Source organism: Terrapene carolina, unplaced genomic scaffold, assembly GCF_002925995.2.
Source record: "Terrapene carolina triunguis isolate 2854851 unplaced genomic scaffold, T_m_triunguis-2.0 Scaffold67, whole genome shotgun sequence".
In the NCBI taxonomy this organism is placed as follows: domain Eukaryota; kingdom Metazoa; phylum Chordata; order Testudines; family Emydidae; genus Terrapene; species Terrapene triunguis.
In genome coordinates, this window is record NW_020664418.1 from 40,006,160 (window position 1) to 40,021,922 (window position 15,763).

Here is a 15,763-nt window from a genome sequence, read left to right on the forward strand (position 1 = left end):
CTGTGTGTGAGTAAACCGAGCCTTCAGCCTGGCGTGAAGGGCCCTCAGCCTAAAGAGCCCTGCCGCTTGTCACGCACCAGCAAGCTCTGAAGTGACAGTGGCAGCTGTGGTACAGGGAGGGAGCCAAGAACCCAGCTGGGCTAAGCAGGTGCCGCTTCACCGCTTTCAACCCATTTGAAATGTGGGAGACGAGGGTCTTGGCCCCTTGCAGGATCAGACCCTCTGATTACAACTGTCTGCAGCTCTCTAGGTCCCAGTACGGGCTTTATCCCTCTTCCATCCCCCTCTAGTAAGGCCATTATCCTGTAAAGGAATTTCAGTCTCATGACTCCACTGCAGGACGGAGCAGGACAGGAGATTGGGCCCAGATGAGGGAAAATCTTTTATTTCAGTGTGTTTGTACTGAAACGAACAATCAGAAATTAATCCGGGGCTGTGCCCAGCTCTGTCACAGCTTCCTTGCGCTCTGACCGGCTATTTCAGACCTCTCCCATCTCTTTATGGCCGCCACAGACATGGCTGATTCAGCTGCTTTGCTTTACTCCCAATTACAAAATGCAAACATTAGTTTCACTCCCATCATGTCCCCTCCCAGTATATTTCATCATTAGACAATTTATCCTAAGAGTCATCATTAAGACTTGAGGGTACTTCCTTTGACTCAGTAGTAATCGTATCCCATGCTAATAAACTCCCCACTCTCCTTATTACCATTGAAACAGGAAACACCCTCCACTCACCATCTCCATATCCTTATAACTGGCTATTGAAGAGAAGAACATCATGTAACCAAACTGATGGATGGGTAGAAGATGGATAGACTACCATAGACTGGCTCTCTCCTGCCCCAGAACACTGTACCTGGTTAGTTTACTACTAACTCTCACTCAGTTCCTTTTCAAAGTCAATCGCTTGGTCCTGTCATGCCCACTCTCCCAGCCCATGGAGATTTGTTAGGGGTGTTTCCCCCACCCCCACAGTTTACCTATTGCAGGTATTAGCATGGCTCAGGTGGGCCCAGGCCTGCCCCTCAACCAGAGGGGAGGAACTGCTGAGCCCAGGTCATAACTGAGTTTGGGGGACAACAAATAAGAAAACAGGGATGGGAGTGAAGTTCCTAAGGCCAAAATGAGGGATCCAGAGGGGCACTCTCAGCAAAGAACCCCAGACAGCACCCACTTTTCAAAGGAGTCCAAGGAGCCCATGGACACCGCCTAGGGGAACTCTGCCCAGATGCGTGAAGTGATAAGGGACTGGAATTTTACTGCCAACATTTTGAGCCAAATCTTGATTCCATCAAAGTCAATGATCAAACTCCCACTGGGACAGGGTCTGGCCTTTATTTTAGTATTTATCAACCAGTATCTGCAAAGTGTTTAGGATGGTGCAGATCTGTGAAAATATTCCTCCATCCAGGGTAGATTATTATGAAGCAATGGGACAGTTCTTAAAGGGACCCTGCCATATATTTTTGCTGAATGTTTTTAACATCTTCATTTTTTTACTCTCAGATTTTAATATTATATTAACTACATCTTACATTTATAGGACACCTTTTATCCCAGCATTTTACAAAGCATTTGATCAGACAGATGTTAAAAAAAAAATCACTTCATTCACCACTGAAGTTTAGTAGCAGCGATAGCCTACCAGCACATGGCAAGCCTACACAGCAGTTTAGGACGGGAAGTGAAGAAGAATGCTGTGTTCAACTGAAACAGCTGGAGCTATTTAAAGATCAGAATGTAAAGACCCAAAGTAGATTTTGGTCAGAAGTTTGGGGCTAATGCTCTTACTCTGAAAAAGTATCACAGGATCTTCGATAACCACTGGAGGCACTGTTTTACTTCTCATTGCAAAGACAACACCACTGTCCGCACCGCTCCTCCTAACACTGTGCAGAAAGTTGGCTCAATAGTGATTCTTTGGGAAGAGCTCCACCTTTTGATTCCACAACCCCTCTTCCTGCTATTCCCTTGGAGGTCACCCATGCAGGTGCTAACATAACTTGGCTTTGTGTATCTGGGGAGAGCTGATAGGACCAGCGCCGGAGATAGCAGTGTTGTGGTCTGTGAAGAGCTCAGTTTGAGCCCCTACAGGCAGCCGTGAGCATGCAGCAAAAATTCCAAAGTTCACTCCAAGTTCAGACGAGGGAGACATGAGCCAGTTCAAGTAAGATAAGAGCAGACCTTCATCTAAACCTCAACTCAGACCAAACCTTCTGGGAGCTGGACAGGATTTAGCTGCTTTTTGTATTTAGTTTCATTGGTGTCCATCCGGTGGGTACAGCTGAGGTGAGAAGAGGAAATGCTGGAATACCAGGACAAACGTTCTTGGTATTTCTGACGGTCACAGGGCTGCTGCCTCCAGAGCGCCCATTCATGGACCCTGCAGCATCCCTGCCTCAATTTCCATTTTTTTAGGGCTCCTCGATAAATTCCACCCAGGCCAATAATACCCCGGTTTATTAACATAGATCGTTCCAAATAAAGTCCTCAAAGTCCAAATGGAAGTTCATACATTCTTCCTTCCCCACTTTTCATCAAGCCCCTCAGTCTTTCTACCTATTCTCTTTCAAGCCTCTCCCAGCCCCTCCTGCCTAGAGTCTTTCCCTGCTTTGGCAAGCCACTCCCAGCCCTATCTAGAGGGAGTCTTTTCTCCCCTGGTGTCTCAAGGTCTCCTACAGGAGCCTTCCTGCTCTCTGAAGGCCTCTATCTCACTACCCAGGCCTCTCCCTTATCTAACCTGAAAGCCTGATTGATTCACATGACATTCTTTATTTTCCCCACCAGGGGAGTGAGTTGGCTGTACTACAGGTGAGGCTGAGACCTCTCTCCCTTTAGAGGGCCAGTCACCCTGGGCTACTGAGTGGCTTGCAGAGACTCTGCTCCTCTGAGAGTGATTTCAGGGTCACAGTGGTCCTGATGAGCAGCATCTAAATTCTTGAAAGCTGAATCTCTGACCTTGTCCATCGATTGTTAAGGCTTTTATGTTTCAGCTATCGACAGTATCTATCTGGTCCCCATCTGAGCATCTCATACTGTTTAATTACAACACCCCTAGGAGGTAGGGAAGTGCTATTGTCGCCATTTTACACATGGTAAACTGAGGCACAGAGAGATTAAGTGACTTGCCTAAGGTCCCACAGGCAGTCTGTGACATAAGAAGGAACTGAAGCCAGGTCTCTGTAGTCCCAGACTGACATCTGTCCTTCCTCTCTGACTCCTGAGTAGTTGATGCACATGCAGTAGTTTGTCCTGTAGAACACAGCTCAGCTTGTTAGCCTTCTTATACTGAACAGAAGATTCACAAGTAAAGTATAAGCAAAAATAACCTGACTGCGACTCTCCCTGTACACGATACACCAATGGCAATTTAGCTATAACTTCTGTCCACACAAGGCCCCTCCCCACAAGTACCTTGGTAGGCAATAAATAATGGCTTCAGGTCAGATGCAAAGTATCAATAAATCTGCCAGTGCTTTGGTAGGGAATTCTGAGGATGTTCTTTTTGCATACACATCAAGTCATTGTAGCATGGACTGGTGAATATATTGCAGCTATTCATTTCCAGAGCTGAAGCTTTCTCATCATTTATCTTAATGTCCAAGCTAGGCAGGAATTGACTAGATTGTATGGGAGGCAAATGCATAGCCTTCTCACTGGAAATTTAAAATGTCTATTGAGTATTTATTCTGCCCTTCTAATGGCTCAAGACAATGTTATTTTCAAACTTCTGAGAGGATTGCATGGCAGACAGCACCTCATGCTGTGATCCCATCAGATCACATGAGCTAAATGGAGATGAACCCCGTCAGTATATCGACCAGGTCGGAGGTTCTAAACCTTTCTTCTTAGGGTATGTCTACACTACGAGGGTAATTCGATTTTACTTAAATCGAATATGTGGAATCGATATTGCAAAGTCGAACGTGTGTGTCCACACTAAGGACACACTAAGGACAGTAATTCGACTTTGTGAGTCCACACTAACGGGGCGAGCGTCGATATTGGAAGCGGTGCACTGTGGGCAGCTATCCCACAGTTCCCGCAGTCCCCGCTGCCCATCGGAATTCTGGGTCGAGCCGCCAATGCCTTCTGGGTAAAAAAAATTTGTCGTCATCCGTCTGTCACTAACGCCCTCCCTCCCTCCATGAAAGCGCCGGCGGGAAATCAGTTCGCGCACTTTTCTGGTCAGTGACAGCGCGGACGCCACAGCACTGCGATCATGGATCACGCTGCGACCATCGCTGCACTTGTGGCCGTTCTCAACACCTCGCAGCTTATCATACACCTTTCCCTGAGGCAGATGCAGAGAAATCGGGCGAGGAGGCTACGGCACCGCCGTGAGAGCCTGAAGTCGGAGAGTGGCACAGAGCTGTCAGAAACCACGAGCCCCAGCGCCCAGGACATCACGGTGGCAATGGGGCATGTGGATTTTGTTGAACGGCGATTCTGGGCCCGGGAAACAAGCACGGACTGGTGGGACCGTATAGTGCTTCAGGTCTGGGATGAATCCCAGTGGCTGCGAAACTTTCGCATGCGGAAGGGGACTTTCCTCGAACTTTGTGAGTTGCTGTCCCCTGCCCTGAAGCGCAAGGACACCCGCATGCGAGCAGCCCTCACTGTCCAGAAGCGAGTGGCCATAGCCCTCTGGAAGCTTGCAACGCCGGACAGCTACCGGTCAGTCGCGAACCACTTTGGTGTGGGCAAATCTACCGTGGGGGTTGTTGTCATGCAAGTAGCCAAGGCAATCGTGAAGGTACTGCTCCCAAAGGTAGTGACCCTGGGAAACGCGCAGGTCATCATAGATGGCTTTGCCGTGATGGGATTCCCAAACTGCGGTGGGGCTATCGATGGGACTCACATCCCTATCCTGGGACCGGACCACCAGGCCAGCCAGTACATCAATAGAAAGGGCTACTTTTCAATGGTGCTGCAAGCACTGGTGGACCATCGGGGACGGTTTACAAACATCTACGTCGGATGGCCGGGCAAGGTTCATGACGCTCGCGTGTTCAGGAACTCTGGTCTGTTTAGACGGCTGCAGGAAGGTATTTACTTCCCAGACCACAAAATAACTCTTGGGGATGTGGAGATGCCTACAGTCATCCTCGGGGACCCAGCCTACCCGCTAATGCCCTGGCTCATGAAGCCCTATACTGGCGCCCTGGACACAGAAAAAGAACTGTTCAACTACCGGCTGAGCAAGTGCAGAATGGTGGTGGAGTGTGCTTTTGGCCGTCTCAAAGGGAGATGGAGAAGCTTACTGACTCGCTGTGATCTCAGTGAAACCAATATCCCCATCGTTATTGCAGCTTGCTGTGTGCTCCACAATCTGTGTGAGAGCAAGGGGGAGACCTTTATGGCGGGGTGGGAGGTTGAGGCAAATAGCCTGGCTGCTGATTACGTCCAGCCAGACAGCCGGGCCATTAGAAGATCCCAGCGGCACGCCCTGTGCATCCGGGAGGCTTTGAAAGCTAGGTTCCTGAGTGAGCAGGGCAACCAGTGACTTTTCAGTTTGTGGACAGAAAAGCTGAACCTGCCCCCGTTTCTTTACCCAGTTCATTTTGACTATCCTCTCCAGTTACATACCCCCTTCACCCCCTTCCCCTTCCCAAAAAATAAAATCATTTCGATTTTGTTAATGAACACCGTTGTCTGTGTTGCTGTTTTCGCGGGAATATTTTAAACCGGGGACGCAGACTGTGGCGGGGGGCGGGTTCAGTGTTCTGATGCAAATGATGCTTCTAAACTCCCGGAATGCCAGGCTCCGCACTGGAGGACTGGTTATTTCAATGGAGAACATGAAAAACACCTCCCAGACTGACCAGGGTAACCAGTGACTGCACTGTGTATGTGTCCTGATGCTGGACCTGACACCGCCTCTGTACCCTGCTAAAGGTCACTGTCCTGCCCAATTACCAAGCCCCTTCCCCCCCTCCAGACAGACTCTCCCTCAAAAGAACCTGACTGAAACAGTAATGGAGAGAAACAAACATTTTATTGCGAACCAGACATGAAACGTGGGGGGTGAAACTTGGACGGGGGCTTGTGTGAGGTGGGTAGGAAAGGACTTATGAAATTTTGGGGAATGTCAGCCTTCTAGTGCTAGAGCAGTCTGCAGGGGTTGACTGAAAGTTTTAACGGCCCTTGCCGCCCCTCCTTCTTTGGAGTTTGGGTGAGGGTGGTGTGGGACTTGGTGGCGGGTGAGGGCGGTTACAGATAGACTGCAGCGGGGCTCTGTCCTCCTGCCTCCGGTCTTGCAGAACATCCACAAGGCGCCGGAGCGTGTCCGTTTGCTCCCTCATTAGTCCAAGCAGCTTTTCAGTAGCCTGTTGGTCCTCCTGACGCCACCTCTCCTCCCGTTCCATGACTGCTCGGTGCATTTGTGACAAGTTCTCCCTCCACTGTGTCTGCTGGGCTGCCTGGGCTCGGGAGCATCCCATTAGTTCTGAGAACATGTCTTCACGCGTCTTCTTCTTCCTCCGCCTAATCTGCGCTAGCCTCTGGGAGTGTGCTGACAGGCTGGGTTCGGAGACAGTCGCAGATGTGTCTGTGTGAATTGTGAAAAGGGAGTGAATTCCTGAGACAGATAAATGAAATTGTATACAAAGAACCTAGTCTTTCTCTGTGAACAAGACCATGCACTGCACCTCTCACATGCGCACTCAGGACAAGGTCGAATTTTCGGCCGTCGCCTTCAGTGCCTGTGGACTTGCGGAGGTCTTGGAGTGATCTGAGAAGCGTGGCTGGAGACCTGAACTTCTGGAGCGGGCAATAATGGTAAGCCGCAGACTTGTGGCTGCTTAAAACTCCAGCAGTAGCACTGGCCTCCTTTCACATTGAAAGCAATGCCAGTCTCTGCTGCCAGCAATCAGGACAGCATCAACTCTGCCCCTGTCCCACCCCCTCGCGGCTGTCCCAGGGAAAGATCCCTGTATGCTGCCCCTCTCCCTCCACCGCGTGGCTGTAAAGCAGTCCCAATACTAACATTCCCCTCCCTAATTCAAAGCAGGGCGTCATGAGCGACATCACCCTTCTGAGGATCCCGGACACCCAGAGAGAACGCATGCTGCGGGAAAGCATGCAGAAACCGGGGCCGTATGCCGCCATGCTATGTCGGGCCATGATCCCGGAGTACTTGATTGTGGCGTGGAGGGGGCATGTCTGCTACCACGGAGGGCCCACTAAGATCGCCCTACCCCGGAACCTGATCAACAGGCTTGAGCTCTACCTCCACGAGACCTACGAGGAGTTCTCCTACGAGGATTTCTCGTCGATCCCCGGCCACATTGACCGGATTTTCGCGTAGGTGCACTGGGACTATGGAGTGGAGCGTCTTGGGCCTGGGAATCATGGAGTAACGGACATTGTGAAAATTTTTTAAAACACTTGGGACTAAATTGAGAAGAGCCTAAGACAGAGAAATCATGAAAACCCATTTGTTACCTTTGTAAATATTCCTGTTTTGTACCTGATTATTTTTTTACTAGTTTACAGAACTTTTATAAATGTACATTGTTAATAGTATAAATATTACCGTTCTGTTTTAAATAAATGTTTACATGTTTACAGCACTTACTGCTTGATCCTTCCCCTGATTCTGTGTCCGGGGTAAGGGATGGGGACGGTTGGTACGGGATCTCGGTAAGGGTGATGAAGAGCTCCTGGCTGTCGGGGAAATCAGCGGTGCCAGCGCTGTCGACTGCCTCGTCCTCCTCATCTCCTTCTTCATCTTCCCCGTCCGCTGTCATGTCCGACGAGGAACCGGCCGCGGACATGATCCCATCCTCGGAGTCCACGGTCAGGGGTGGGGTAGTGGTGGCGGCCGCTCCCAGGATGGAATGCAGTGCCTCGTAGAAACGGGATGTGTGGGGCTGGGATCCGGAGCGTCCGTTAGCCTCTTTGGTTTTTTGGTAGCCTTGTCTCAGCTCCTTGATTTTCACGCGGCACTGCGTTGCATCCCGGCTGTAGCCTCTCTCTGCCATGGCTTTGGAGATCTTCTCGTAGATCTTAGCATTCCTTCTTTTGGAGCGCAGCTCTGAAAGCACGGACTCATCGCCCCACACTGCGATGAGATCCAAGACTTCCCGATCAGTCCATGCTGGGGCCCTCTTTCTATTAGATTGCACGGCCATCTCTGCTGGAGAGCTCTGCATAGTTGCCACTGCTGCTGAGCTCCCCTCGATGTCCAAAGAGGAACTGAGATTCAAACTGCCCAGACAGGAAAATGAAAATGAATTCAAATTTTCCCGGGGGTGTGGCTGGTCAGAGCATCCGAGCTCTGACTGCAGTCCAGAGCGTCAACAGAGTGGTGCACTGTGGGATAGCTCCCGGAGCTATTACCGTCGATTTCCATCCACACCTAGCCTAATTCGATATGGCCATGTCGAATTTAGCGCTAATCCTCTCGTTGGGGAGGATTACAGAAATCGATTTAAAGAGAGCTTTATGTCGAACTAAATGGCTTCCTGGTGTGGACGGGTGCAGGGTTAATTCGATATAACGGCGCTAAAGTCGACATAAAAGCCTAGTGTAGACCAGGCCTCAGAGACTCTCTTGGGATGGATGACAGCTGGACATACCCCACCTTCCACTACTTACTTCCTCTCCCACCGACAATGTCCTTGTGTAACCTACACACCTTCTGGGTGTGGTGTTCTCTCCCATCTCATGGCACTGAGACCACTTAAAGAGAAATAAAATGAGTCTGCTCTACAGCCTTAGCTAAAAGACAGCTGGCTTTTAGCTCATGGAGTAGAGGCTCATGCACTAAACTCCAGAGGTCCCAGGTTCGATCCCAACGACCAGGGTCTGTCAGTGTTACACCTGCACACTAACTGCTACCTTTCTTTGCCCTCCACTCTCCTCTTTTCTTCACCCTTCTTGTTGTGGTCCTACCCCTTTCCCACCCTGGGGTACTCTGTGCTTGCTTTGTCTTGTTCTTTGTTCCCTGTTCCTTTGTGCCAACTTCTTCCTAGGTGGCTCCCTTCTCTCTTTCTTCTCCCCTTTTCCAGCCATCCTCTCCTCTTCCCACGTTGCCTATTCAAGAGCGGACTAGATGCTGCTCTGGAGGGAGGCTGTAGGGTGGAAGGGATGGTGACTTAAGATGTCTGTGCTTATGGCTGAGCTGAGAGCCACAGGACCAGAGAGAAGGAATTTGGGCTGGCAGGATGCTGCCTCTGCCAGCCAAATGAGCTGCTTTTATAACCAGCAGCCCTGAGAGCCACTATGGGAGCAGGGAGAGAATGCATGAAGCTGTTGAAGAGCCTTTGTCAAACATGTTGTAGGCATGCCCTGTCACCTCCTCCTATTGCTGTGCAGTGTGCTGGGGGCCACCTGCCCATCCAGCTACCCCAGAAGTGGCCGCATTTCCGTGGCGCTGTATGTATGTAGTTTGCAAAGCACTGTGGGCTCCTTTGAGTTGAAAGTTGACGTCTGAATGTAAAATGGGACTATAAAGAATACATGATTGTGAAAATAATAGCCATGTAACGTTGCCTCGTGTGAGGCACTGGGTTATCTGCCAAGTCAATGCAGGAGCTTGTTCAGTACCCTGAGGTACCTTTAACTTACCTACCCAGTCATGCGAATAAACATCCTACCTTTGTGAATTTCAACAAAGAGGTTGTGTCAGCCAGGCCTTTAGGGACTTATGCATGTAAGCCAGACAAGGTGCAATTCCCAGAGCCGCTTCCACAGGCTCCGTTAGAAGGAAACTCGCCGTGTAGGTTTGTTTCTTTTGGAACTTGAACCCCAGCTGCAGTAATGTGTCTGATGCACATGGTGAGTCTGACAACCAGATAATGGACTCTGCTTAGTGGCCATGTCTGCTGCAGAGGGTAGGTCCTACCAGCCAGCACACTGTCCCGCAACAGCATCCTAACAGAAAGCATGGTCTGATTACTGATGAAATGGAAGCCACGGTCCAGCACTTTGCCTGCTAAGTAACCTTGGAGAGAGCCTTACAAGTGAATGCCTGTTAAAATCTACCACTTCATAGGTTTATACGCCTTGTAACGGTGTTGGGACTCACCACCCGGCGCCTCCTGCTGGTTGTCTCTGGGAATTAGCTCTGTCCAGTGGAGCGCCCCACTCCTGGTGGTGTCCCGTCCGTCGTCTCGCCCTTGGTTGGCGTCTGATCCCACGTCACTCTCCAGCTCGCGGCGTCCTCTTCAGGACCACTGCCCTCCGGCAGTGCCCCTTAGTCCATCTACACCCCCTTCCGGGGGGGGGGGGGGGTTGATCAGCAGTCTCTCTACGCCCTAGCCACCATGTCCAACCACACACCCCAAAGTCTAATCCCTCTTGTCAGGGATCTGGCATAGTCTATGATGGCCGCTCCCTATGGCCGATGGCTGGGTGTACTGCAAGGGAGGAGGTGGGGGACCCAGGCCCGCCCTCTACTCTGGATCCCAGCCCAGGGACCCTCTGGCAGCAGCCTTGCTGTCCTCCTTCTCTCCCCTCGTATGTCCGCTTCCCTGGGCCGCTTCCGCTATGGCCCCTTGCACCCGCTAGGCCCTTCCCTTCAGGGCCTGTAGCCTGGCAGGCTATGGGCTAGAGCTCTCTTTTGCTCCCTGAGCCTGGCCAGCACTGCGCTGTCCGCAGGGCTAGTCTCCCACCTCTGGAGACTAACCTTCCCCTGTTGAAGGCCTGGGACAGACTGACTGCTCTCTCCCTGAGCAGCCTTTTTATAGGGCTGAGCCTGGCCCTGAGTGGCTGCCTCCAATCTGGGCCCTGATTGGCTCCCAATAAGCCCTTTTCTGATTGGCTGCCCGTCTGCTGCAGCCTAAATTCACCAGGAGTGGGGCAGCCGCCCCACTACAGCCTGTATAGATAGAATGCATAATGGACTTTGATTGCTAACATGGGCACAAGGTAGCTGTAGTCAGTCGAAATGCTGCAATAGTGGTGGGGTTACATAAAAAAAGAAAGCTATTACATTTTAGGTCTAGAACCTAGCTTCTTATCTGATCTCATTCTTAGCATTGCAATAACTTTGCTTCCTGAGATTTTATTGTATAACAGCACTGAAGGGAAACTTAGAACAAGAATCCTGTGAGATAGCATCATAGAAACATAAGGTTGGTTATGATTGTTATGGGCCCAGGCACTTCTTGGAGTGAATTTGAATTCTGGGGCAGCTGGCTGGCTCTGTACATGTCACTGAAATTGGCAGCCTTTTCCTGAGACAATGCCTGAAAGTGAGGCCTGAAAAATGACTTTTGGTTATGAAATGTATGTTCTCAGTAGCAGGGAATAGTTACTAACAGTGAGATCTCTTAGCCTGTAGAAACCTCCCTCAGTGATGGAGTCATTTACAGCTGACCTGTGCAATTCACAGGAGTACATGCTAGAGAATGCACAAGAGGGAACAATCCTGCACTGGCCTCTGAAAAGGCACAGGACAACCACATAGATCTTTGCCCTTCTGTAGTGTCTATCAGCGGAAGTCATGTGCATATGTGTGGGTGGGTGAAGGGGGAAAGGGAAAGGTGACAACAATCCTATATAGTAGCTGAGGGCCCCCAATTTTAAGTATAAGGAAGTATCTCAGATTCCACACTATGGTAACTCTTGGCAAATGATGACTTTAATGCTGCCCACCGTACACAACCACCCCCATACCATTCATGGTGGGTTACTGCCGAAAGGCCTGGGGGAAGAAGTGTGTTTGAGGGAGGGATTTGAATAAAGCAATGGAGGTTGCTAGGGACAAAAGGATGGGGAGGCAGTTTCAGGTATCAGTGCTGACCTAGCAGGAGGCATAAAGATGGGAGTGGGAGAAGGATATGGAACGGGGAGTTCAGAAGTGTGGCATGGAAGGAGAGCAGGCAGTGGATGGGGGAGCAGTGCACTCTAAAGAGAGGCAAAGGCTAACACTGATATCTGACTAGCAGGAGACAGCATAAATGGAGGTATTTTAATTAGGTATTTAATAAAGATACCTGCTCAAATGTAAGTCCCTTCTGATAGAGGGTAATTTGGAAGCCTACCCAGGGTTGCAAGAACCTCCATGGTGGACTATCACTGGAATGGATCTATTCAATATTGTCATGTCTGAATGGATTTGTTAATTAAGTGGCTCATTATTTTAATAACCCAGATTGAAAGGGTGATGAAATAAGTCTGCCAATAAGATAAGACGTTCATTGTTAAGAAGGAATGTTTGACACGGGCGGAATTTGCTGAATTGCAGTCAGTTGGTTTCATCTTACGGTCATATCGCCTTAGGCGGTAAAGAGGTCAGAGCTCATGAGCCAACGAGGGTTGGGCTCGGCTAAGTTTCCCAAGAGGAAACCTCCAAGGAATGCCCAGAGACTGGCCAGAAGAGGGACTGGTGATCCAGTAAGTGGCAGGATTCATTCTGAATCTGTGCTAAGTCCGTGCATCAGCATGACACTGGCTGGGTGCACTGTTCTGCTAGAGGTGCTGTCTTTTTATGAGCTGTAGAACCTCTGCAGCCCTAACTCCTTGCCCTTCAAGAGATGAAGGATGTCACGGTGCTAGCCTAGGACTTGGGAGACATGGGCTCAAGGTCCTGCTCTGCTACAGACTTCCTGAGTCACCTTGGGTAAGTCACTTAGTTTCTGTGTGCCTCAGTTGCCCCTCTGTACAATAGGAGTAATAGCACTGCCCTAACTCAGGGGGGTGTTGTGAGGATAAAGCCATTAAAAGATTGTGAGGTGCTCAGATACGATGGTAAGGGGGAGGCAGATAAGTAGCCAAGATACATTTAAAGACACCATGGCACTTTTCTCAGGATTAAGGGCGTTAGTCTCAGTGGCCTGGACAAATATCAGTTCAGACAATTACATTCTGGTTATTTCTAAGTTGCTCCTGCATAAACTACTCTTCTCTTACCCCCCGAAAAACACTGGAAGGCCTCACCAGGCCTCATGCTGTGATTATCTCTCTGTCCTCCCTAATTCTGTTCTTTTCCCTTTCGCCTCCTTCTTTTCCACTGAGGTCTTTGGTTCTTGAAGTGCCTCTGCTCAGATTTATCAGCTGCTTTTATGCCGTCTGTTTCAATTCACTACACATATTCAGCTTTTCAACTTGACCTTTTATGGCCTTTCTCCTGCATCCTAATGTGTAGTCTTATATAGCTTTGCATGACTCTAAGCCTCTGTCTTACCATTACTACTGTTCAGTATTATCCTAGTTCTGTCTCACAAACACGCCCCTTCTTGTTCTATGTCCTTACATTCAGAAAAGCTGTTTATTCTTCAAAGAAGACTGATGATTGTTACTTGTTTCATCTCTTCGATGAGCACTGCACCAGCTTATCATGGGCACATGACGTCTTCAACTCGACTTTTAAAAGTATCCTGACTCTTAGAATATCAGATTAAAAATATAACATCTCCTTAGCAATCCGTGAAGCTTTCTGTCATCCTGTTTCAAACAAACATGGAGAAGCAAAACTTAAACTCAGGCTGCAGTTACTTCACCAGGAAAGTCACTGTCACATGCAGCGGATGGCATTTTAGTCATCAATCTGGCACATGTTTTAATGGAAAACGTACCCAATGCTCCGTGGGTGTAGGAGGCAAAGAAAACACACCAGACTATTGGGTTCCTGATGTACTGTACTTGCATGGATGGAAGGACATCAAGTAGATTAACCGTAACATTAAATGAAATACCTGATTTCTTAATTGTCTTTTGAATGCAGTTTACACAGCAGGGTATATCAGGCTTCAAGGCAAAATGGTATTGGTCCATTTTGTGTCTTTTGGATGCTTTCTTCCTAAAGGAACCATGTTGCTAGGTTTTGCTTCTGAGTGGGACCATGCATCAAAGCATCAAGCAGAGTTTGATGACAACAGTATGTGTAGTACACAAGGGGCTGGATTCTGTGGCCTACTCTGTCCACCCTCTTTGTGCCACTCAGGTAGTCCAGTGTGGGTGATTCTGGGTGGAAATGGCTAGTGGAGAAACTCTCAGCTGGTGTAGCATTTATTCCGAGCATACATCCTACCATGAATCACTAAGTCCCTTTCATTGACCATATATTGCAATTCTTTACCAGCAATATATTGGTTACTTTTTCAAAAGCACCTAAGTAACTTAGGAGCATTAAAAGTCTAATGGACTTTTACCCCGAAGTCAGTTAGGTGCTTTTGAAAAATTCACCTTTTATGATTGTGTCAGGTGGGGCTACTCCATAACACCCCCTGTGGGGCCAGGCATGGTAGAGCAGGTGTCCCCAGCCTCAAACCACTGGCTGTGACTGTAAGCTTGCCGTCAGTCTACACCCAGACCAATAGTCAAACTTTGGCAGTCTGCTCCTTTAAATACACAAACAAAACAAAACTCCAAGGCCAATGCCTATCTGCAGTGCCTGAGGGCAAGGCCCTGACTAGGCCCCGGGGTTTTGAGCTATCCCCAAGGAGCTCCTTCTCTGTCCCAGTCTCACCCTGCCCTGAGAAGAAGCAGGCAAGCCTTCTTAACTGGCCTGCTGGCTCTTGGATGGTCAGTATTTCCTCCTGGCCCTTCTGGAAGACTGTCTTATTGGTACCTGGTCTGAGTCTCTTTTCCTTGGGTGGGGAATATCAGGGTGCTGGTGCCTCCAGCAGGGGACAGAGAAGGCCTGACACACCCCACCACAATGAATTTTAGACTCAACATGCATTACATTACATTTGCTCAAATTAAAGTCAGAGCTCTCCCATATGACGATACACCCCATTAAGAAAAAAAGTGATGACTTTCTATTGTTTCCTAAACAATATCAAACAACTTGAATCAAATTGAAACTCTGGTGTTTCTTTTCTGTTTTTTCCACATATTGTTGTTTATTCATATCAAATTAAATTGCTTTGTATTTGCTCCTTATTGAACTACTTCTGCCACATATTGCCACTATGCAATATGAGTAAGGGCAGCAAAATAGACCAGTAGGGCCAGAACCTCAGCGGGTATAAATTGGCATAGTTTCACTGAAGTCAATGGAGTTACCCCTATTTATAGCAGCTGGAGATCTGACCAAGCCTTTCTTAGGATAGTTTACTTATCCTCAGGCCCCATGATTTATACTCATAGAAACTAGATTACTGTAATGAAGTAATGAATTAATTCCAAGATGGGCACATACAAGTAAAAGTATAAAAATGTACCAAATAATAAATACAGATTATCCAACAACGTGACAGTCCAAGCTCAATAAACTCTGTAGCAATATATTTTGAACTAAAATGTTTTCTCTAAATAATAAATTTTATATTGATAGTACACTAGATTACCTGAGCTCTTGTTTTCCCTACATTTCTCAATATGCCATGGATACATCATTGACGATCTCCCACCAATCTGTAACATATATGGAATGATTAAACGAGCACCATTCTGAAGCGATAAACACAGCAGCATCTCAAAGCAAATCTCCAATCTTAAATTGGACAACAGAGTGTTACCCTACCTGGCCTATCTATATCACAGGGTAGTAGTCATTAGGTGCTGTCTATGGTGCTGAAAACTATTCCTTGGCTAGAGGATATGAAGTCAATGACCTTCAGATGTCTTTCTTTTCTTACGAGTTGTGACTCACAGCTACTAATACAGAATCTGTGTTGCAGATACTTACTTAATAAGTTCCACTAAGGTCTTTTCTGGCTTGTAGTACAGCATCCATCAAATAACAAACAAGTTGATTCAAAAAAGTCTCTTGGGTAACAGGTTTATGTTTATTATTTTTAATATAATGCTATGTTTTTGATTTAAACAACAGCAAAAGATACTTCCCTTACCCAGTTTTC

At 48.3% G+C, this 15,763-nt stretch overlaps 1 protein-coding gene across 2 annotated transcripts in view; it reads left to right on the top strand.

Moving 5' to 3' along the window:
* SV2B (synaptic vesicle glycoprotein 2B) overlaps positions 1–15,763 on the top strand; it is a 110,964-nt gene that overhangs the window by 35,199 nt on the left and 60,002 nt on the right. Inside the window, exon 1 of one of the 2 annotated variants that reach the window (XM_026648346.2) lies at positions 723–864. The exons of the other annotated variant lie outside the window; for it this stretch is intronic. The gene's annotated coding sequence lies outside the window, so the exon portion shown is untranslated. Of the gene's footprint in view, positions 1–722; positions 865–15,763 lie in introns of those variants that run through there. 2 annotated transcript variants of the gene reach the window in all.